At 34.4% G+C, this 25,882-nt stretch overlaps 1 protein-coding gene across 4 annotated transcripts in view; it reads left to right on the top strand.

The window, feature by feature from the left end:
* The window catches only part of NELL2 (neural EGFL like 2), a 449,663-nt gene that overhangs the window by 194,003 nt on the left and 229,778 nt on the right, over positions 1-25,882 (top strand). The window lies entirely within an intron of this gene.

Genomic DNA, 25,882 nt, shown 5'->3' with positions numbered 1-25,882 from the left:
GTTATTTGAGAATATTTTCCAACATATCTGTCCACTGTAAACTCACTAAGTGACAGGTTTTACATAATGCACAAGATAGTACTTCTTATCTTGTATCAATTTCTTCTTTTTTGTTTTTTTTTTGTGTGTTATTCGTCCTTCTGCATAATTACATTTTGAATGATGACATCACTTCTTCTCTTATGTCACAGTTTGCCACTGCTGTAATAATGCCCCTAGTAGACCCCTCTCCTTTCTTGCTCTGAGGGTGACTTCACCTCGTTATTCGTGTTAGCTATGCATAATGGCATCTTGGAAATACAAGTAATAATCCTCAAATGACATCAATTTTTTTTTCTTTGTCTCTCTTCTAAGGAGTTGACAAAATAGTTACTTCTATAAAAGATGGAAATATTAAAAGAAATAATATGTGTGAGCAAGAAGAGGTATCATCTGACACCTGCTTCAGTGCTGCGGTAATTTTTGATGTGTGCTACTTATGTCCAGGTTAGGAGATGCCAGAAGGAAAGGAAAACGGCTAAAAGTATATTAAAATAGAATCAGGAAAAATAATAGGGTAATAACAAAAATTTGCATTCTTTCTTACACATAGAAGTGTACTTCAGAAAAAAGGGGAAGGAAATTACCCTTTCTTAAGGGTGAGAATACTGAATATGTATAATAAGTAATTTTTTAAAAAGCTGATAATACATTATTTATCTTCTTACCTTTACAGTAGTTCCTGCTGTGATGACTTCCCAAGGGAAATTTCTTTTCCAGTTTGCCTTTAACTAAACCTTTAGGGAGACACTGAACTGAAGGAATAGACAGCTTCAAGAGGGTCATTACCTGCCAATCTTTGATTCAAACCCTTGTCAATGTTAATGAAGTATCAGACTTAGTCCTTTTGGAGTCATCTTTTTGTTGAGAAAACTGATTTCATCTTGCAAGGTTAATGTGGCATGAGTGATATTAATTTAATACTGAGATCTCTGTATCAGAATCATTTAGCCTTTTATGGTCTCTAAATTATTTTATGAATATGTGCAAATTCACTATAATGCAATTCCCATAAAGTGGAGAAATATTAACTTTGCTTTTTCTTGGTCTCTTCCTCTTTGCTAATCATTAATAGTTCCTCTTTGGTATTTGATTTTATTGCTTGAATACTTAATTTGGAAAGTTGAGTTTAAGTTCTGTCTCTTTTAATTTGGTAAATAGATAGATCTTTTCATTGCTTTCATACTGTCCAGGTTTGAAGGATTTGGTTTGTGTAAGCCAAAAAGCTGCCTGGTTGTTTCTAATCCTATTCAATAAGCAAAATATTTAATTTAATTATGGTCCCATGGAAACTAAGCATTTCTCAACACTCAGTCATTTATATGGTTCGCTTTATGCCACATTATAGGTATAGTGATGATAATAGTGCCAACGCTGATTTATTTAGGTTTGATTCATTTGTGTGAATACTAATTAGTGTTGTGAGTATTAAAGAATATATAATAAAGTCTGTCGGATCTTTAAATTTTTATTATTTTTATAAAACATAGTATTATGAGGAAATGCAAAAGAAATATTTTGCTTGTATATAAAGATTGAAGAATAGAGAAAAATAATACTCTTACCAATGACTTAGGAAAGCAAACCTACTGTCAAAGGTCTAAAATGTTGTTGTTGAGTACATTTCAGACACAAGAAATATAAAGGAACACTTTTGTTTATATATTAGCCTGTATGAATATTGATGTTATTTGTATTCTTAGATTATAGTGTTGACGAATGAGTATATCAATTTAAAGTTTCTGAAACAGGTTAATGTGACTTCTAATTTTTTGCGAGCACTAAGTGCTGCTAATTTACTCTGTCCACATTTCATAGAGGATGTTTCTCTTCTAATGAACAACCCTCATTTTACAGATGGTAAAATTGAGGGTCAGATAAGGGACAGTATGATGTATTGATTAAAAGCCTGGACTCCAATGCAAGACCTCTTGCCTTCAGATCTTTCCATTACAAGTTTGGTTAGTCAAATAAATTTATTGGTAGAATAAGAGTTAATATATATAAAGTACAGTTGACCATTGAACAGCATGGGGGTCAGGGACGCTGAACCCTGTGCACTCAAAACTCCACATATAAATTTGGACTCCCACCAAATTTATCTGACAGTCTACTATTAACCGTAAGTCTTATTGATAATGTAAGCGGTTGATTAACACATATTTTGTATGCTATATATATATTATATACTATATTCTTATGAATACAGCTTAAAGTAAGCTAAAGAAAAGAAAATGCTATTAAGAAAGTCATAAGAATTAGCAAATGTATTTACTATTTATTAAGTGGAGGTGGATCATCTCCTTTCTCATTGTCTTCACATTGAATAGGCTAAGGAGGAGGAAGACAAGGAAGAATTGGTCCAGCTATTCCAGGGGTTGCAGAATCAAAACAAAATCCATGAATAAGGGGACCTGTATAGTTCGAATATATGTTGTTCAAGGGTAAACTGTACTTTGAAAGTGCCTGGTACATAATTAGCCCCATGTAAGTGTTAGCTGTTATAATTGCTATATTTTTTATTATGATGTGGCCCTATGTGACTAAGTAAATTATCCCTATCAGTAATGGATCAGAGTTTTATCTATTATTTATGTGCTGTTGCCATGACATATGCTGCACTTCCGGTATTCCATTTTGTAGCCTACTCTGGCTCTTCCTAAAATTCAGAGGCATATACAGAAAAATGGGGCTTGTATGAATTTTAGACTTTCCTTTGGTATCGCAGAAAGGAGACCTCATGCTAACTGGCAGAGAAAAAACAAAGTCCCAAGCTAACATCCCCATTCTTGACTCTTTTTTTAGGTCTTGAATTTATACTTTTAAATTCTATAGATACTTCTTTCTGTAATAAATGCTGAGGTAAGTTTTCTTTTTTCACAAGTTCCTGGACCCAGTAGCATGACATACAGTTTTGGATTTAGCCATGTGTGGTTAGGATGCCTTTGGCTCCAAGTTACAGCATACTTTGATGCAAATTGACTGAAAAATAAAGAGAAAATTTGTCATTTAATGCTAGAAGTTGTTCACAGATAGGACAACACAGGGTAAGGTATGCCAGGGTTCTACCTCTGCTTCTCTTTGCTTCCCTTTTTTCTACCCTCCTCTGTGTGCTGGTATAACAATTCCAGGAATTATATCCAGATACAGGTGCACCCCGAAGTATAAAGGAAGCATTAGTATATCATCATATCTGTATGTCATTCTTAAAAGCTTAGCCGGGCATGGTGGCGCATGCTTGTAATCCCAGTTATTTGGGAGGCTGAGGCAGAAAAATCGCTTGAACCTAGGAGGCAGAGGTTGCAGTGAACTGAGATCACACCATTGCGCTCCAGCCTGGGCAACAAGAGCAAAAGCTCCGCCAAGAAAGAAAGAAAGAGAGAGAGAGAAGGAGGGAGGGAAGGAGGGAAGGAAAGAAGGAGGGAGGGAGAGAGGGAGGGAGGGAGGCAGGGAGGGAGAAAATATCTCTGAGAAGTTGCCTCACAGGTTTCTCTTCATTTCTCACTGGCCAGAATTGAGTCACACACCCATAACTCAGCCAGTCATTACCAAAGGGAATTGAATTACCATGTTTTGCCTGGAATAATAATTGGGATGGAATAGCAGTATGTAAATTTTTTTCCGTAAAGGGCCAGACAATAAGTGTTTTTGGCCTTGCATGCCACATGGTTTGTGTTGTAACCACTAAACTCTGTCTTTATAGCATCACAGCAGCCACAAATGATATAAAAATGAAAATGGATGATCATGCTGTGTTCTAATAAAACCATGCATTCTTTTTTTGTTGTGTTTTGAGATGGAGTCTTCGGAGTCTTCCTTGGTCACCCAGGCTGGACTGCGGTGGCGAAGTCTTGGCTCACTGCAGCCTCCACTTTCCAGTTCAAGGGATTATCTCCTGCCTCAGCATCCCTAGTAGCTGTGATTACAGTTGCCTGCCACCACACCCAGCTAAGTTTTGTATTTTTAGTAGAGGTGAGGTTTCACCATGTTGGCCAGGCTGGTCTCTAACTCCTGGTCTCAAGTGATCCACTTGCCTTGGCCTCCCGAAGTGCTGCAATTATAGGCATGAGCAACTGTGCCCAGCTAAAACCATGTTTATTGATATTGAAATTTGAATTAGCTATAGTATAATTTTATATTATACTCTTAAAAATTTTTTTTCAACCATTTTAAAATATGAAAACTATTCTTAGCTCTAAGGCTATACAAAACTGGATAGTGAATAGAGATTTGGCTTCTGAGTCCTAGTTTGTCAACCCCTGAGTCAATTCCCAGGGCCACTACAAGCTATTTTGACCAAATAAATTCTATTATAGATATTTGTACATGTGCTAGAAATGTGTAGATAGTATTTTTTTTCCTCGAAACTACCTTTGGAAAAGTCTCATAGGCTCTTGTTTGCATTTTTCTACCTTGGTTTGGTGGTAAACGATACATACATACACACACACATATTATTGCAAGTTATGGTTAAGTGCAATATAAGAAAAGTCTAAGGTACTATGAGAGGCAACTCTTGGGACTTAATGGACTTAATTTACACTGGAATTCAAGAAGCCCACCTCTAACAAGTTAACATTTTAAGATCAGAAGGATGAATATGCAAAATACGTATCTGTGTATGGATATGAGTAAGTGGTGGTGGAGGAAATTATTCTAGAAGAGGGAATAGCAAGTATCAAAACCTCAAAGCCATAAACAGTTTGGACTTTAAATTCCAGTATATCTGAATCATTGTAGTCCATGAGTGGGAGGTGCCACTTTTTTAATTAAAAAAAATAGATACATGTACATATTGCAAAATGATTAATTCAGCTTATTAACCTATCACCTCACATATTTACCTTTTAATGATCAGAAAACTTAGGATCCACTTTCTTAGCAAATTTCAAAGATAGAACACATTATTATTAACTGTAGTCACCATGATGTACTTTAGATCTCCAGAACATATTCATCATATAACTGAAACAGGTTTTGTATCCTTTGACCAACATCCTTTCATTCCTCTCCCTCCCCCGACCCCAAACTTCTATAAGTTTGACTTTTTTAGTTGCCATATATAAGTGAGACTATGCAGGATTTGTGTTTCAGTGTCTGGCATATTTCACTTAGCATAATATCCTCCGGGTTCATCCATCTTATCTCAAACAATATTTTTTTTTCTTTTTTTTTTTTAGGTAAATAATATTCCAGTGTGTGTATGTAATCACATTTTTAAAATCCAATCATCTGTCAACAGACACTTAGGTTGTTTCCGTGTGTCTGTATCTTAGCTATAGTTAATATTGCTGCAGTGAACATAGGAGTGCATATCTCTTTGAGATATTGATTTCATTTCCTTTGTATATATATCTAGAAGTGGTATTGTTAGATCCATGTTTTGATGACACTTTTATTTATTGAGAAAACACTTATAATCGAGGCACTTGGTTACTTGCTTGAGATATGAACACAATAATATAGTTCTTCTCAGTAAGTTTATAGTTACTGAGGGGCAATAGATTACAATATAATGGCTGAGTGCTGTGATAGAGATATGTTAAAGTGCTGTGGGTTTATAAAGCAGAGGAAACTTCCTCTATTTTGGGAAATCAGTGAGGGCTTCTCAAAGGAATCAGAGTAAATTGGAACTTCATTTGTTCTTTATGAAGTCTTCCTTGACTAGTACCGACTAGTTTCTGTAACTTCCTTATTGATTCTCTCAGCAGCTAACCTATTTTTTTTATGTTGTTAATTTGTAGCTGGTCACCCTTTGTGTGTGTGTGTATGTGTGTGTGTGTATGTGTGTGTGTGTGTGTTTACAGACAAGCTTTTGCTCTTTGTCCTCATTTTTATCTGGGTTTTAATTAGATCATGAGGGCCTTAAGAACAAGAATTCTCTCTTGGTTGTATACCAGGAGAAAGTATGCAGAATGGAGAGGAAGACTTAGTTTAATAATTAAGTGACAATATGGAATTAACAAAGAGCAAAATCCACATATAATGACCAATAAAATGTGGAAGAAGGATTCTCTCTGAGCCAATATGCATTTAATGATGCAGGTTGATCACAATTGTTATGCGGCCACATAACAATGCTCTGAGTGCTGGACTTAGGTATTTATTTATCTTGGGACATTATTATAGAGCAATAAGAAGTGTGTGGCAAAAAACAATTACAGAAAAGGAAGTGATTTGGAATTAAAATAACAGTAATAATATTCTTAAAGATTTCTTGCATGAACAATGAGAAAGGAATATGGGAGTAGTAGGCAAACAAATGTGAAATCTGCCTCCTGTTAAATAGACATAATTTTATCAACTAAAGAACAAACAGGTGTTTTGTTCATTATAAAAAATTATTGATTGTGAACTATATGTGTGCATGTTGAGACTGTTTAACTCAATGATTACAATGGCCAGAACTGCTTTATTCTGATCAATTATGCATGACCAAGGAAATGGTCAGTTAGCAGCTAGACATGAGGGACTTATAGCAAAATAAAATACTTGAAAATTGAACGTGCTCTATGTTAATCTGAGCAACTTCACTCTGAATATTAGAAAAGTAGCAATTTTAATACAGTATGTATTGATTTTGAATTTTTACATAATTTTTACAAAATAGAAAAATTTTACAAAATATAAATATTTTGATAACATTTGAATATCTAAAAATCATCTTTTTATGTAACTAATTATAGCACTGAAAATAAATCAGGACAATAAATCAGATTGAGTAGAAAGTATGAGAATATTTACATTATGAGTTACATAAATGCATAAATTTATAAAATAAATTAGGAAATTTTCTGTTTTTTTAATAAAAATTAAATTTATGCTTGCATATATAAGTTTGAAGGCAGTATTACCTTATGTATAACTTCATTGAGGGGGACTATATGTATGTCAGACATTTGCTGATTCTGTAATTCTTAAAATTATTTCCAAATATGCTTTGTGAAATATTAACAATACAATTATTGAATTTAAAGTTTAATTTACATAATTACAACTAGTTGAATTGATTTACAATAGTAGACATTTTAGTGGTAACTTCTTTTCTGAGTTCTTTCAGTATATTGTTGAGTTTTTCACATCCACCTGTTAGCAAAGCCTGGCTTCATTAAGAAAGTACATACGTACAATTCTGACGTTTGCTCATGATTTCTGTCTCTTTTGTTGTTGTTGTTAAGCATGGTTAATTCTACGTATATTTTGTATTGATCACTGTTTAGTCTACTGATAGTGTCTACTTTATCCTTTAGAATGCTAGAATCTTAGTTTTTGCCTTGCAGTTTCTGTGTAGCAGGGCCTTGGCAGGGCTCTAGAATATTTTTGTTTTAGCGACCCTTTACTAGAGTTACTCAATGCTTTTATTTTTTAGAGTTAAGTTCTTGTATTTAATTTTAATTTACTTAAATTTTTATTCATCTTTAATCTGAACTTTCAGTCTCTAAGTTTTCACCAAATATTTGTAGTCTTCTATTTTCAATTAATTAAAAAGATGAAAATTGAGAATGGAATTTCCTATTTTGCATAAAGGCTAAGTTATTTGAACTAAGTTCTTCTGAAAGCAACTAACAAAGGAGGATAAAAATATTTTTTAAAATTCCAAAAATTATTTGAATAATTAGAATAATATCAAGGGATTCTCAGACCAAAACCAAAGAGAAACCCAGAAAATAGAATACAATGAAAAAAAATCAGTGGAACTGCTTTTGCTATGAGGGCCTTTCTTTTTCCTTGAAAATTCAGCTTTCCTTTTGATAAATTTATGGGACCAAGGAGATAGAAATAAAAGTGAAGCACCTATAGTAGGAGGGAACATTGAAGAGACCCTCATTACATTAAGCTGAAGTTCCAAAACCATGTACCTTCATGATAAAGGCCAGTTAAAAGTAAACAAGATGTTGCATGGAAATAAAGCCTAGGTTGCCGTTATCTCAGTTTTTCAGGATGACCGAAGCCTTGGATTTCACTTGTGTTTATGTGTTATGCCTTTGGTGAAAGATAATAAATATTCTTTCTGGAGAAATCTGTCTTTATCCTAGACCTCAAGTTACTCTTAGAAATATGGTTTCTTTCCACTACGACTAAGCATCCAAGCAAACAAAACTACAGAATGAAAACTGGCAGAAACAACAGACAACAGAAACAGACTGCAAAAATGGCAACTTAGAATTTACCAACAGTTAATATAATACAAGTGTACTCATTAAATAAGATAAATCTGAATATATCTTCAGGGAACAGGAAGACATAAGATCTAGACACAATAAAGTGAAAGTTCAGAAAAATTGAAGACAAAAAAAGTCCAAATAGGAGCCAAAGGCAATATTAACTTCAGAGGAATAATGAATAGACAGATCGTACTCACCTTTCAACAGTTGAAACCAGAAGGGAGTAGTTCTTTCTCTTCCTCAATATATGAAAGGAAAATGGCTTCTGAGCTTGAAATCTACGTTTAACAAAAATATCCTACAAGAATGAAATAAAGACAAATATTTCTAAAAAGTAAGATACTGAAAAAATGTTATAAATAGGGAATAAACCTAAACGAGTATTGATAGAGTAAGATGATAATTATCATCCTCATAATCTTACAGAATTTATAAAATGTATAGAAATTTTAAAATACAACAATTACTTTATAGTAGGGTGGATAAAATATTGTTAAAACATTTTAAGACCCTTCTATTATCCTAAAGGACCTTAATGCTATCATCTAAACTTAGTTTTTTATTAAGAAGAGAGTGTGAAATATCTAAACTACTAAGTATAGGGGAAAATTGAATGAACAGAAATAATTAATTTAAAATAAGTAAAAGCAGGGAAGACAAAAATAAACAGCATAGGCAGAAAAAGAGAAAGCACAAAATGAGACAGTAGATTTAAAAATTGATTATATTTGTTGTTAAATATAAATAAGACTAATTCAGTTTCAAATAAATATTTCAAAATATTTTGAAACTGAATTAATAAAACTCAGCTTTAAACTGTTTAAAAGATACCCCTTTAACATATAATAATGCAGAAAGATTGAAAGTGAAAGAGCAGTAAAATATAGACGATGCAAAAGAAAGCTAGGTTTCTCTGATAAATCAGACAAAGTAGCTTTTAATACAAAAAAAAGTGTTACTCAAATTACTTAATAATGACAAAACTTAAAACTACTAGGAGGACCTAGCAATTTATTTTATTTTTTATTTTTATTTTTTGAGACGGAGTTTCACTCTTGTTACCCAGGCTGGAGTGCACTGGCGCGATCTTGGCTCACCGCAACCTCCGCCTCCTGGGTTCAGGCAATTCTCCTGCCTCAGCCTCCTGAGCAGCCGGGACCACAGGCACGCGCCACCATGCCCAGCTAATTTTTTGCATTTCTAGTAGAGACGGGGTCTCACCATGTTGACCAGGATGGTCTCGATCTCTCGACCTCGTGATCCACCCGCCTCGGCCTCCCAAAGTGCTGGGATCACAAGCTTGAGCCACCGCGCCCGGCCCGGACCTAGCAATTTAAACTTGTATTTACCTAATAGTATAGCCTCAAAATAGATTTAAGAAAATTGACAGAATTAGAAGGAGCAATAGACAGATACATAGGGTGAAATTGTAGTAATTGATAGAATATGAGCACACATAATAAGTATTAATGGATATGAGCATTTGAATATGACTAAGAGTACAAACCTAATAAACATATTTAGCCTATTATACCCCTACTGTGCAGCTTACCTAAGTCTTTAAGCACCCATGGAATATTTATAAATACTGATTTTATACTGTGCCATAAACCTCATCTAAACAAATTTCAAAGAACTGAAATTATACAGAATATGCTGTATGACCACAATGCAATTAAATGAGAAATCAGTAGCAGTAGATAGCTAGAACATTCCATGCTATAATTCATTCAATTCCTTTCTTCTTTCCTTTCTTCCATCCCTCCTTCCCTTCTTCCTGGCTTCCTTGCTTCCCTTTCTTTCTTTTTTATTTTTGGATTAAAAAACACATAACCGGAAATCTACCCTCTTAATAAAATTATAAGTGTACAGTACAGTATTGTTAACTATATGCACATTGTTGTACAGCAGACATCTAGGACTTTCTCATCGACTGAAAGTCTATAAGCATTGAATAGAAACTCCTTATTTTTTCTCCTCCTAGCCCACAAAAACTACCATTCTGTTTTCTGCCTAGATGACATTGATCCCTTCGCTCATGCAATATTTGTCCTTTTGTTACTGGCTTATTTCACTTAGCATAATGTTCTCAAGATTCATCCATGTTGTAGCATATGGCATGATTTCCTTCTTTTTAAAGGCTAAATAATATTCCATTGTATACATATACTGCATTTTCTTTATTCATTCATCCATCAGTGGACACTTAGGTTGTTTACACCTCTTGGCTATTGCAAATGATGCTGCAGTGAACGTCAGAGCACAGATCTTTGAGAGTTTTATTTCAATTATGACGAAAAAATACCTACAAATGGGATAGCTGGAGCATATGGTAGTTCTATTTTCAATTTTTTGAGGAACGTCTACACTGTTTTTCATAGAGGCTGAACATTTACATTCCCACCAACAGTGCATGAGGTTTCCAATTTCTCCACATCCTTGCCAACACTTTTTATTTTCTGTTTTTATTTATGTTTGTTTTTGGTAATGACCATCCTAGCAGATGTGAAATGATATTGCATTGCAGTTTTGATTCGCATTTTTCTGATAATTAGTAATGTTGAGCATCTATTCATATACCTATTGGGTATTTATATCTTGTTTTTGGAGAAAGGCCTATTCAAATCATTTGCCCAGTTTTTAATGGGTTATTTGTTTTTCTGCTACTGCATTGTGGTAATTGCTTATATATTTTGAATAGTAACTCCTTATCAGATACAGATAGCTTATTTTCTCCCGTTTCATAGGCTGCATTTCATTCTCAGTGTTTCCTTTACTGTACAGAGATTTTGTTAGTTTGATGTAGTCTCATTTCTCTATTTTTGCTTTTGTTGCCTGAGCTTTAGTGTCATATCCAAAAAATTATTGCCAAGATCAATATTGTGAAATTTTTTCTATTAGTTCATGTAGGAGTTTCATAGTTTCAGGTCTTACATTTAAGTCTTTAATGCATTTTGAGTTGCTTTTTGTGCATGGTGTAAGATAGAGGTTTAATTTCATTCTTTTGCATTTGATATTGTTTTCCCAACACAGTTTGTTGAAGAGAGTGTCTTTTCTCCATTGTGTATTTGTAGCATTCTTGTTTAAGATTTGACTGTGTGTAAGTGAGTTTATTTCTGGGCTCTCTGTTCTGTTTCATTACCTGCATTTAATGCCCCAAACCATATTGTTTTACATACTGTAGCTTTGTAATGTGTTTGAAAGTTAGGAAGTGTGAGGCTTCCAGCTTTGTTATTTCTCAAGATTGTTTCAGCTATATGGGGTCCTTTATGGCTCCATATAAATTTTGGCATTGTTTTTTCTATTTCTCTAAAATGTAACATTGGGATTTTGGTAGGGATTGCATTAAATGTATAGATTGTTTTGGATAGTACAAACATTTTAACAGTGTTTTCCAACCTGTAAACAAAAATTGTCTTTTCATTTTTTAATATCTTTTAAAATTTCTTTCAGTAGTTTCATAGTTTTTAGTGTACAAGTCCTTTGTCTCATTGGTTAAGCTTATTTCTAAGTATTTTATTATTATTGATGCTATTGTAAATGAGATTATTTACTTCATTTCCTTTGTGTATTATTTCTTGTAGACACACAAAACTAATTTTAATATGTTAATTTCATGTCCTACAAATTTGATGTATTTGTTTATGAGCTTTAACAGGTCTTTTTCTTATAAGATAATGTCATCTGCCAAAAAAGATAATTTTGCTTTTTCCTTTCTGATTTGGATGCCTTTTCTTTCTTTGTCTTACCTAATTTCTCTAGCTAGGAGTTCTAGTACTTTGTTGAAGAAAAGTGCTAAAAGTGAGCAAATTTGATTTTTTACTAATCTTAGAGGAGAAACTTTTAGTTTATCACTGTTAAGTTTAATATTAGATGTGGGCTTTTGATGTATGGCTTTTATTATGTTGAAGTGCATTCCTTCTATTTCTTATTTGTTGGTTTTTTTTTTTTTAAGTCATAGAAGGGCATTAAATTCTTTCAAGTGCTTTTTCTTCTTATATTAAAATGATTATGTGATGTTATCCTTTGTTCTGTTATCATGGTGTATCACATTGATTGATTTTCATACATCGAGCTATCCTCACACCCAAGGGATTCATACCACTTTATCATGGTGTATAATCCTTTTACTGTGCTGTAAAATTGAATTTGCTAGTATTTCTTTGAGGTTTTTTGCATGTGTATTTCTCTGGGATATTCGCCTGTAGTGCTTTCTTCCTGCAGTGCTTTGTCTGGTTTTCTTATCAGGGTAATGTTGGCCTCATAAATAAGTTTGGAAGTGTTCCATTTTCTTCAGCATTTTTGGAGGAGTTTGAGAAGGATTAGCATTAATTCTTTAAATGCTTGGTAGGATTCTCTGCTGAAACCATCTTGTCCTGGGCTTTTCTTTGCTGGGATATTTTTGATTAATGAATCAATCTCCTTACCCATTATCTATCCCTTCAAATTTATTAGTTTTTTTGTGATTATCTCTTGGTAGGTTGTAGTGTTTCTAAAATTTATCCATTTCTTCTAGGTTATCCACTTTACTGGTGTTATTATTATTTGGAGTAGTTTCTTATGACCTTTTTATTCTGTGGCATTGGTTGTAATGTTTACTGTTTCATTTTTGATTTTGAGTCTTCCCTTTTTTCCTTTGTTAGTTTACCCAAAGTTTTGTCATTTTTATGTTGCATGTCCATTAACATATTTTTATAGTTGTATTTTTATATTTTTATCTTTAACTTCTATACCATAATTAAAGGTGATATATATATATATATATATATATATATATATATATATATACACTACTGTTAGAGTATGACAGTATTTTGTATTTGTCCATATGCTTCCTTTACCAGTTAACTTTATACTGTCGTATACTTTTGTGTTGCTGTCTATTTTTCATTTCAGCTTTAAGGACTCCTGTCATCATTTTCTGTAAGGCAGGTTGAGTGGTGATAAACTCCCTCAGCTTTCGTTTATCTAGAAAGTCTTTATTTTTTCTTAATTTTGGAGGACAGTTTGTATGTGTAATATTCTTGGTTGACAGATTTTTTTCTTCCAATATTTAAATACATCATTGTATTCTATTCTACCTGCAGTGGTTCCATTGATAATTCTGCTGATAGTCTGATAGAGGGTCCCTTGTACATGACTAGTCACTTTTCTCTTGCTTCTTTTGGAATTCTCTTTGTCTTTGACCTCTGACAATTTGATTGTAATGTCTTTGTGTAGCTTTCTTTGCATTTAATCTTGCTGTAATTATTTTGGCTTCTTGAATTTAGATGTACATTTGCTTTCCTAGATTTGGGAAGTTTTCAGCTATTATTTCTTCAAATAAGCATTCTGTCTTTTTCTGTCTTTTTTTTTTTTTTTTTTGGACTCCCAAATGCATAAGTTGTTTCACTGTATGTTATCTCATAAGTCCCTTAGGCTTTCTTCATCCTTTTTCATTTGATTTTCTTTTTGCTCCTCTGACTGCATTTCAGATGTACTGTCTTTGAGTTTGCTGATTCTTCTACTTAATCAAATCTACTGTTGAGTTTTCAATCCAGTTATTGTATTCTTACATTCTAAATATCTGTTTGGTCATTTAAAAAATTACCATCTCTTTATTGATATTCCAATATCAATTTTGTTCATGTATCAGTTTCCTGAGTTCATTGAGCATCATTATGATAGTCATTTTGACATCTTTTCAGGTAATCTATTCCTCTATTTCTTTAGGTCAGTGTCTGTGGGTTTTTTTATTTTATTTTTTATTTTTTGATTAGGCTGAGCTCACTGACTGGCACATAATAGCCATTAAAGTAATAATTGTGTGTGTGTGTGTGTGTGTGTGTGTGAGAGAGAGAGAGAGAGAGAGAGAGAGAGAGAGAGAGAGAGAATGCACAAGAACATTTCCACAGTATTCTTCTCAATAAATGTGGCTTAGGGGAAATTTATGAATATATATAGAATAGCATAACTGAAGACATGAAAGATTACGGGAGGCCCTTTTGCTTCTTATTTAATTCCAGAGGCATTTGGGAGTAATGTAACCAAATTTTCTTTTGATTATTTATTATTGTGAGAAGGGTAATTTTGGTGATAATTCTTAATTTACAGAGGTAACATAATGTGTTTAACATTTTAACCTTGATGTTTCATTTTGCATAGTTGTCAAAAACTTTTACTTGATTGGCCCCAAAGAGAAAAATTATCAGAAAAGAATAAAATAAAATGCACCTCAACAAATATTTTGTCCTAAAGTAAAAGTACAGGTGTATTTAATGAGGCTCAATCTCTAGTCTTAAACATGAATTTCACTTGCTCTCTTTTTCTTTCTTCCTCTCCTCTTCTGCTTTTCTCTCTGCTTCTGCTTTTCTCTCTCCTTATGCCTCTCCATCTCCCTCTTCTTCATTTTTTTCTACTTCTGTTACTTCTATTTGTCTTTTGCAGTTATATACATCAGTAAATGATTTACAATATGAGAAGTGTCTGGAATAATTTTGTTCTGATTCTTAAAGCAACCTGTGCATTACTGAGTGGGATTATCTATGGTTGGGATTTATAGTAAAACCTCTGTTAATTGACTAGTTGGATGAGCATACACCAGTAATCCTTAACACTGGTCAGACATTAGAATCACCTGGATTCTCTTGAAAGCTACTGATTGCCCCGGTTGCTTTCCTAGAGATTTTAATTGGTTTGGGTTTCACACAGATATTTTCAACAGTTTCCCTATGTGCAATCTTATGTGCAAGTACAGTTAATAATTACTGATCTATAATCTTGCTACTCAAAGTGTGAACATTGAACCCGCAGCATTGGTATCCCTTGGGATCTGGTTACATATGCAGAATTTCATGTCTCACTCTAGATCTACTGGTCAGCATACACATTTAAATAAGATCCCCAGGTGATTTTAGAAACATTTATTGAGAGTTTACACTGGCTCTGTTTAATGATATTGATTCTTCCTGTCCGTGAGCAAGGGATGTTTTTCCATTTGTTTGTGTCTTCTCTGATTTATTTGAGAAGTGTTTTATGATTTTCTTTGTAGAGATCTTTTACTTTCCTAGGTAGCTGTATTCCTAGGTATTTTATTCTTTTGTGGCAATTGTGAATGGGATTGCTTTTCTGATTTGGCTCTCACTTTGATTTTTATTGGTGTATAGGAATGTTAGTGATTTTTGTGCATTGATTTTGTATCCTGCAAATTTCAAGTTTTATTATAGATTAAAGGGTACATATGCAAGTGTGTTATATGGATAAATTGCATGATGCTGAGGCTTGTATCATTGATGGATTATTGGAGTCCCAGTAATTGGAGTCCCAGTAATCCCATCACCCAGGCCATAAGCATAGTACCCAACAAGTGGTTCTTTAGCCCACACCCTGCTCCCTTTCTCCCCATCTAGTGATGCCCAGTGACTACTATTCTTACTTTAACATTCATGTGTATTAAGTGTTTAGCTCCCACTTATCAGTAAGAACGTGCAGTTTTTGGTTTTCTGGTCTCGTGTTAGGTTGTCTAGGATGATGTCCTCTAGCTGTGTCCAAGTTGCTGCAAAGGGATTGTTTTTTTATGGCTGCATAGTACTCCATGCTATATATATACACCACATTGTCTTTACCCAGTACCCTGTTGATTGGCACTTATGTTGATTCCATGGTCTTGCTGTCATTGATAGTGATGCAGTGAATATACAGGTGCATGTGTCTTTTTGATAGAATGAATTATTTTCCTTGGGTATATATCTAGTAGTGGTATTCTTGGGTTGAATGGTAGTTCTACTTTAAGTCCTTTGAAAATTCTCCAAATGGCTTTCCATAGTGGCTAAACTAGTTTGCATTCCCACCAACACAGTATAAGAGTTCCCTTAAAAAAGGTACTCTGAAATTACATGTCAGTATAAATGTGACAACTAAATATAAATGTGGACAAAAACAGGGCATTAAAATTATTTCTCTTCAGACTGCTGGGCAAGTATCTATCTTATTACATTTAAAAAACCCCAAACAAAATGAAACTTATACTGGAAATTCTAGGCAACACATTGAAAGGTGTACTTATATAATCAAGACTACAATGAAGCACAATCAAAGAATCCATACTAAAATGTTCAACATCAAAACATGGTTGAATGAGTACGGATTTGTGTGTTTAAAATGTTTAAGGTACACATTTATTGTCATATATGATTTCTCAGTTTAACCGATTATTTTCAAACAAAGGGCCAAATCCCATCAGATAGCATAGGATAAGGCTTCTACTGAATATCTATGTCGCTTTCTCTATTCACATGTTAAGTTTGTTTTTCCCTTTTATTTCCCCTTTCTCTGCATAATAAAATAGTTGTCAACTTAGATCTACCTGGACAGCTCTAAAATATAAAAAGACCCAAGTTCTACCTTCAGAATTGTTTAATTGGTCTGGCATGCAGATAGGGCATTGACTTTTAAATGTTCTTCAAGTGATTTTAATATGCATCTATGCTTGAGATCCATCAGCCTACTAGTTTGGGAGTATAGGTAAAACCAACTTATAATAAATTACTTCTGGCTAATATAGGTATCTAGACTGGATGTTCATAAGACCCTGAGACAAAGTATATTGTTGTGATTATCATTCTATTCTATTTTTGAATGTATTATGAGTACTCTTTTCCTGAATTACATCATACTAAATCATCTCTCCCTCTGATCATTTTCAAATGCTCCTCTGTGTGAAGCATTTCCAGTTCCACCATTGTAAGACTTTGTTCTTCTCTGAGTTATATTTAGTTAACTGTGCATGTGTCCATTACTTCCCACATTAGGCTGAATGTTCCTTAAAGGCACGAGAGATTACTTTCTACTATAGTGCTTCACTATCCATAAATATTTCTTAGGTCAAGTGTGGTGGCTCATACCTACCATCTCAGCACTTTGGGAGGCCAAGGTTGAAGGATGACTCGCAGGACTTCAAGCGTAGCCTGGGCAACATAGTGAGACCCTGTCTCACAAAAAACTAAAACATGACAGGTGTGGTGGCACATGCCTGTAGTTCCAGCTACTCCAGAGGCTGAGGTGGATTGCTTGAGCCCAGGAGGTCGAGGTTGTAGCGAGCCATCGTTGTGCCACTACACTCCAGGCCGGGCAACAATGAAAGACCTTGTCTCAAAAAAAACAAGTTTCTTATTTTCGCCAGGTGTTAACCACTGCTGCCCCACGTCTTTATGAAATTGTTTTTGTTCTCCTGTTTATCATCTTGTCGCTTACTCCTTTTCCTTCTCCTGCTTTGTCTCAAGTATTTCAAATTTTTCCATCCTCAGCTGCTTCCTCTGCTCTCTGGTCCCTCCTCTTTGTGCCATCCCTTCTGCTTGCCTTGCTCTACACGAGCTTGCTCCCTTTAACCTTGTGCATTTTCTCTTCTCTTGGCCTACATTTTTTGCATAATGTAGTTATTAATATAGCTCTCATGAAACTGCATTGAAAAATGTCCTCCTAATAGAGCTATCCCTCAACAGTTTTCTCCTGTGTTTTACCTGCACACCAAAAACTGTTCTAAAGCAGCAAAATCACTTTTTCAGTGTTTCTACTTTTAATCTCTTAGTTGAGCATTAACATTTGGTTTATAACGAAAAGAGTCATGCTTTGCAGTTTACACAACATTTTACCTTTAATATCTTCATCACTATAATATCAAAACAACATGTGTCCAAATGGTGCTAGGCATTTTGAAAAAAAAAAAAAATTACACAAAGTTAAACCAAAGACTGGATGTTCCTATATTGGCCAAATTCACTGGGTTATGGTGGTAGGAAAAGATGCACAGAAGGACTGTCGGATAGATTTTGGTTCTAACTTTGAAAGTGATAATATGCAAACTTTTCTTTATTGTATTATACATTGTGTTTGTTTGTCTGGTGGGAATGAAACCTGTCTCTTCATGTGTGTCCATGTTCTGTTGCTTTAATAGTATTTAAGTATTGACACAAATACTGTATTTTCCTCTAAATCTTTACCTCCAGTCATTCAGTTTATTTTTCTTATTGCCAGAGGACTAAATGAATCGATTGCATTGTCTTTTTAAAAGACTGTTCTATGGTATATGAGCCAGGATCAAGAATAAAACTAAAAAGTAGCTAAATTAAAAGAATTTCAGAATACTTTAAGATTGCCATTTGAGTTGGTAAAGTGAGAGTAAAAAATGCTGAATCTCTGCTTCCAGCAATAGTGTGTACCTTTTTGCTTTTAACTTCTAAACAATTAATTTTTGTTTTCTCAGCTTATAGGTTCTTTAAACTAAAGGCTAATCTGGACAGGGTGCTTGAATTTTTGCTCTTGTTCTGTTCTAGGAGGTATTTTTATCCTTCTTTGCCTCCTAACCCCTCACAACTGCTAAATTTATAGTATTTCAGTGCCCGTTCTCTTTTTGGAAGAACAAGCTACTGACCTAAATTAAGGCCCTCCCAGGAGAAGCACTCTTTGGTCCTTTAGAAACCCAAGGACATGATGTATATAAAACAGAAAAGGGAGATCGCACAACTGCTATTGAGATCTCATTTCTTAAGCTCTAATATTAGTTTTGCAAACAACTAAATTCCCAAACAATTAATGAGATTTAGCTAAGGGGCACGATCATATCTAATTCATGAATTTGTGAATTATTTAAGCACTCTGAACTTCTGATCATTTTAAACAGCATTGACTCACAAATACTGGTTTTATTAGGGAAAGAAGAAGTTTTGTCATCAATTGTCCAAGCAGACTTGCTTTGAGCATGCTAATTTGCATTTTTTATGTTAGTAAGTTACTGCTATGACAGTAACCAGCTACTTTCTCAATGCTCCCATTTCAGATGTTTCAGATGTGCTTCAGTTGAAAGTAAGCTGTCATTTTACAGAAAGGGCAGAATCTTTCTGTAAGATACAGTCTATAGAATCTTTATCATAAGATGCAAACTCCACAGGTGAGAAATGTAAAGGGAAAAGTGAGGTTTAGAGAGATTCAATTTTAGATTTTTTTTTATTTTTATCAAACAGGAAGCTGGAAGAGAATTTATCAAAAAAAATTAACAAACCTTGAGAGTGTATTACTCAGGGCCTGTGCTGGGTGCTGAATAAAATCCAAAGACAAGTAAGACACTGTCTCTGTCCTGAGATAAGAAAGAAGAAAAAGTGTACAACTCACTAGAGAAAAAGAAAATGTGTTCAGTGCTATAATAGAGATTTAAGCATTGTAGAGAAGAGAGACATTAATTTGTATCAGTAGTGCTCAAGACTTTTATTACACCCATATTGTTAAGAATTGACTCCAAGTGAGTCCAGATTACAAAAAAAGATTGTGGGTTGGATAAATGCAGAATAGCTGATTGGAGCCTTTTAAGAATACCGAAACACTTTTAGACTTCTTGTTTGACTCTGTAGAAGCTTTGCCTGCCTCATGAATGCATTTACTGTACATTCTTTTAAAAAATCGAAAATACAAATACACATAATTATAGTTAATGAGTTATGTTCTCATCCAACAGCTTTGATTTGTATATCATTATCAAAATATTGGCTCAGATTGAAGTAACTGCTATTATACATTTTTAAGAAGTCTCCCAAAGGGAATTAAAATTTCAAAGAACACCATACGAAAGCTACTACTTTATAAAAATCTATCCTTAACAGATAATCAATCCAAAGATCACTGATAGTTGGTGTTTTGAAAATGAATTTTAAATAAACTGTAAGTTCATACTCTTAAGTGAATTATACTGGCTTTCTTTTTGGTATTTATACCTTTTAGTTTTGTACTGAATCATTTTTAAAGGGATTGATACCAATTGGGAAGTTTAAAGTAGATGCATATATCTTCAATTAAGTAATAAGAAGAAAAAGCTAAATATATAGGGAGGAAATGTTTAGAAGTAAAATATCATGCCCTTTAGTTTATATATTCTGAAATAATTTTAGGTAGATTTAGATAATTCTTTCTACAAAGGTTTGCTGAAGTTCATTTAAATCTCATTAAAGGAATCGCAGTTGCCATCTCTGCATTAACGACCAGTAAATAAAGATTTTAATGTATGACTTAGAATTTTCAGAGTTTTACTGTCTTCTTTCACTTATCCATTTCTGTCTGTGTTATAAATTACCTTTCACTTTTTAACAACTGATGACTTTCAAATTTGTACCATCTCTTATTTCCCATTTGCTGTTGTTTTTAGGTTGTTAAAATGAAGTGAAAATAATTTGTATTAATTGCTTTTTTAGATTCTCACATAATTATGATGCTAGTGACTATACAATTTGTAATGTTTACCATAACCTTGGTAGAACATATATATTGAGCGTTATATTGTCCTGCTGAATTTCTCCAAGTTCTTGTTAATATCTCTACTTATCACTAAATAGACTGTGTGCTGGAAAGCTCTGGGTGACATAAATCACATAGACCACAATGTGAATGCACTACCTGGAGTTATGCCAACAGCAGCATCTACCAGGGTCAGAATAAATATGCATATCACATTGCTTAATATTAATAACTAATGAGAAGCTATGGTTCTATGGGTTAGTATGATTTCAACGTGGTGTAGCTTCTTAGTCTACAAAGTGATAGGCCTGTATGAATAAATTAAGCACATCTCCCTAGAAGTTTTGTATCTTAAAATATATACACATTATGTATTTATTGAATCACTCAGCATAGACTTTTGAAAATATAGCCTCATTGAAACAGTTCTACTTTAAGCTTGTAAATGATTTGAGGTGTAGAAATCCATAGTTACATCACAAAACACTTAATGTGGTATATACACTCACTCACATGTACACAAGCCACACAACAAAATTAGGGAAGAAATGAAGCCTCTGGCTATGAACATTTGCATGCAATTAACATGGTTAAAAGGAGCAATAAATATAGTAAAAATGATTATTCTTATATTGTTTTATTGAGGAAGTGATTTTTCTTACTTTATACTCTACTGGGGACAGGTTGGCAGGCAGATACTTTTCAGTTAGAGAATTCCAGGGATGGTCCTGTAGCCATTGTGGTAACCAGCAATTATTGTTGTCTCTGAGAATTTGCACCTGATACCTGCACGGGTTGGCCTTGGTTAAAGTTAGGGCTTAGGCCTGATCTGCTTTCCTTCTTCTGTTTATACACCTGAGTTTTCCACAGCTAATTTCCCTCATTTTACCTTCTGGCTGCCTATAAAACTCATTTTGATAATCTCAAGGAGGCTCTACATTTTAAAAATACCTGTTTTCTCTTTCAAACCTTTTCCTTCTTTCTTCTACTCTCTCATGCCCTTCTGAGCAAGCTATCGGGGTAAACTAGACCTCTTTGTGGCTTATACTGAATTAATGTAATAGACACCGTGTTGTTGTTCAGCTAGTTTCAAGTAGAGTTCACCAGTGGGAGACACTGGCAGGAAGTTGGAAGAGAGGAGGAAAGAGGGTTGGCTATGTTTCTTTCCTGCACCAGGTTATGTCTCTGGCCATAGTTGTGCTCTCACGATTACATGTTTCACAAGGCAGTCTCTCCTCCACAATTCTACCTTATTGGGACTCTAGTAAAACCATTTTCTTCCCTTGTTCCTTAGCCCTAGGATGATGACTCCTTGCTGTTACCACAGTCTGGATCCTTGACCAGCCCTTGTTTCTTTTCTTTTTTTCTTTTTTCTTTTTTTAAAATTTTAACTTTAGGTTCTGGGGTACATCTGCAGGGTTGCTGCATAGGTGCATACTATATCTGGCATTTCTCCCCATGTTATCCCTCCCCACCCTTCCCATCCCCCACTGTCCCTCCCCTAGCACCCCTCCAACTCCCCCCAGTGTGTGATGCTCCTCTCCCTGAGTCCATGTGTTCTCATTGTTCAACACCCGCCTATGAGTGAGAACATGCAGTATTTGGTTTTCTGTTCTTCTGTCAGTTTGCTGAGAATGATGGTTTCCAGATTCATCCAAGTTTCTACAAAGGACACAAACTCATCATTTTTTATGGCTGTGTAGTATTCCATGGTGTATATGTACCACATTTTCCCTGTCCAGTCTATCATTGGTGGGCATTTGGGTTGGTTCCAGGTCTTTGCTATTGCAAACAGCAGGCTGCAATGAACATATGTGTGCATGTGTCTTTATAGTAGAACGATTTGTAGTTCTATTTTCTTAATCTTAATCCAGCTGTTCCTTCTTAGAAGTTAATTTGATCTCCTGAGTTTCTTTATAACTTATGAATTATTTAATCATAGAATTTCATTTTGGCTTCTCTTAGTTGTGTATGAGTCTGTTTGCCCTACTAGATAGTGAGGCATGAAGCACATTAAATTTGTCTTTGAATTCCAGTACCTAGCAGAGTGTCTGACATGTGGTAGGAGCTCAGTACATATTTGTTAAGTGAACGAATAGGTTAACATGACTGTTACTCCCTGAATCTTCTCTTAGAAAACTCCTAGAGCCATTCTAATGCCCGCCCCCCACCCCGCCTTATTTTTTTAAGACAGAGTCTCGCTCTGTCGCCCAGGCTGGAGTGCAGTGGTGCAATCTTGGCTCACTGCAACTCTGCCTCCTGGGTTCAAGTAATGCTCCTGCCTCAGCCTCCTGAGTAGCTGAAGACTACAGGTGCTTGCCACCATGCCCAGCTAATTTTTTGTGTTTTCAGTGGAGACAGGGTTTCACCATGTTAGCCATATTTATGATTCCTTGCAGTGGTTTTAGAAATCATCCTATCTTCGTGTGCACGTGTCCTTATAGTAGAATGATTTATAATCCTTTGGATATATACCCAGTAATGGGATTGCTGGGTCAAATGGGATTTCTATTTTTAGGTCCTTGAGGAATCGCCACACTGTCTTCCACAATGGTTGAATTAATTTACATTCCCACCAACAGTGTAAAAGTGTTCCTATTTCTCCACATCCTCTCCAGCATCTGTTGTTTCCCGATTTTTTAATGATCGCCATTCTAACTGGTGTGAGATGGTATCTCAATGTGGTTTTGATTTGCATTTCTCTGATGACCAGTGATGATGAGCATTTTTTCATATGTTTGTTGGCCTCCTGTATGTCTTCTTTTGTAAAGTATCTGTTCATATCCTTTGCCCATTTTTGAATGGGCTTGTTTGTTTTTTTCTTGTAGATCTGCTTTAGTTCTTTGTAAATTCTATCATTCTCAGCAAACTGACACAAGAGCAGAAAATCAAACACCGTATGTTCTCGCTCATAGGCGGGTGTTGAACAATGAGAACACATGGACACAGGGAGGGGAGCACTACACACTGGGGTCTGTTGGGGGGAAATGGGGGAGGGGCGGGCGGTGGGGAGGTGGGAAGAGATAGCATGGGGAGAAATGACAGATACAGGTGAGGGGACGGAAGGCAGAAAAGCACACTGCCATGTGTGTACCTATGCAACAATCTTGCATGTTCATCACATGTACCCCAAAACCTAATATGCAATAAAAAAAAAAAGAAAAAAAAAAAAAAAAAAAAGAAATCATCCTATCTTTTTTGAATTTCTTCACAGTTCTCCTCTAAAGATCTAGCTAAGAAATATCCTACTAGTATCACTGAATATTTCATGTCAACATTAGAATTATGGAGAATTACAGCAACTTATCAAAAAAGAAAATTAAATAAAAATCACTCACTTTGGGTTTTCCCTAAGCCAGCTTCTTCCTGCTTTTACTCGTTGCTTGAAAGAGAATTAAGCAATTGTGACCTCATTCATTTTTGTGTTTTTTTCCTCCTTGCCAAGCTCCATTTGGTGCCCTATTGTTCTGCAAGTTGCCTGTTTGAGTCTTTGGAATTAAGAGTTTAGAACAGAAGGTCCCTTTTCTCTACAGGAATATTAAATTATCAAAAGACTCTGTGTAAAGAGAATTTACCCTTGTGATTTTTACAATGTTTCCTTTCCTCTCTGTGTAAGAAAGATTTAGAACACCATTGTCTTTATTCCACATACCCTTGGACTTATATAGGCTGCAGTTACCAAGTCATGTAATATAATAGGCTTAGAAACCTTTGAATGGCAGGTACTGAATAGATGTAAGAAAGGTTTTATTTATTATCATTATCTTATAAAATATAGTACTTACTAAGTATAATTAAACATGTAATATGCTAGGTATGTTGAGGTTACTGGGTTTCATAAAAAAAATACTAGAAGTTAGATGTCAGAGAGATATATTTTGTAATTAATCCGGTTTATTAAGTAAATGCACATACCATTTTAATTCATAATATGATAGTATGCAACTGACAAATCCTTTGTTTCATTTTGAATATTCAGGAGTGAGCATATTTTAGCCAGACTTTAAGTGATATAATTAATGCAAGAAAATTGTATTCTTCACTAGTAAGCTCTAAAAAGTTAAAAATCAATTGACTGGAAGATATGCATTATGTAAGCAAATTTGTTAATAAATGCTAAGTAAGGAGATCAGTTGAAAGATGACTTTTTAAAAAAATGTGCACGGTTTTCATTATTTAAATATGCAACTTAAAAATAGTTTTTCAAGGAAAGTGAGAGTTGTGTTAGCTTTGGGTATGAATATTTATATAATAATATATTAATATTATTAAGAGAATAGACCAGGCATGATGGCTCATGCCTGTAATCCCAGCACTTTCGGAGGGTAGGCAGAAGGACCACTTACAGACAGGAGTTTGAGACCAGCCTGGGCAGCACAGCAAGACCCTGTTTCTAAAAGAAAAAAATAATAAAATTTAAAAATATAAGTATGTCTAATTTCTTTCTTCTTATTATTGGCAAGTTGATACTTTTAAAGGTAATAGGGATATTTAGATTCCAAAGAGTGAAATAATTTCTTATAGTTCACGCAGTGGAATTAAAATAAAATGTACACATTCACTTTATAGAATTTGTATAGTTAAAATAAAAAATTGGATTTAGTAAATATGGGGAACAAATTGCCAGTCTGTATTAGTTGGTCACTTCCACTGGTCTTTGAAATAATTATCTTGGGGTAGATCTAGATGTTATGGGGATCTGAAGCATCTACAATATTGGGTGCCCTTTCAAAGAAAAATTACAAAATTATGAAAGGAGAACTTAGTTCAGGATCTTATAAAGAGCCTAAGCCAGAGAAGGACCCTGAAAATTAGGCTTCATTAGCTTTAGGGTAAGTCAGTTTCAGGTTAGGTGATGAGTCAATGTGAGTAGTATGAAATACTTCAAAACAAGGAAATGATTTCTGTTGGCTAAATGTTTGTGTGAACTGTAAATATTTTGCAAGTTTTTGAAAAAAGTATTTGATACTCTATGCATTTTTATGGTTTAAAAACATATTTTTCCCATATAATCTAAGGTTACATTTTAAAATTCCACTTAATTGGGACAGAAGCAAGGCTGGTTCAGATTAAGACCTATCAGCATCCTAGATGCGGTGCCCTAACCCTTACATGCTTATAAGTAAAATAACACTAAACCATGAAACCTAAAACTTACATGGATGTGCTGAAATGAATATAGCTTCTTTCTCTTATGATTTTCTATTTTAAAATTCTGTAGTGGTATATAAAACAAAAACTTTTCTCATATTGTTCCCTGATTCTCATTACCCTTGATTTATTGCCACCCTCAGTGCCTACTTAATATGCCCTAAGTGGGACATCATCTGTCAGGCAAGTAATTGGCTGCAAGTCTGCTTCTTGGCACTACTTTTTCGGAGTCTAATTCTGACTTGTCATTGACCTTTTTCTTTTTTGTA

This window comes from Saimiri boliviensis, chromosome 7, assembly GCF_048565385.1.
Source record: "Saimiri boliviensis isolate mSaiBol1 chromosome 7, mSaiBol1.pri, whole genome shotgun sequence".
NCBI lineage: Eukaryota > Metazoa > Chordata > Mammalia > Primates > Cebidae > Saimiri > Saimiri boliviensis.
This window is presented reverse-complemented; position numbering and strand designations above follow the sequence as displayed.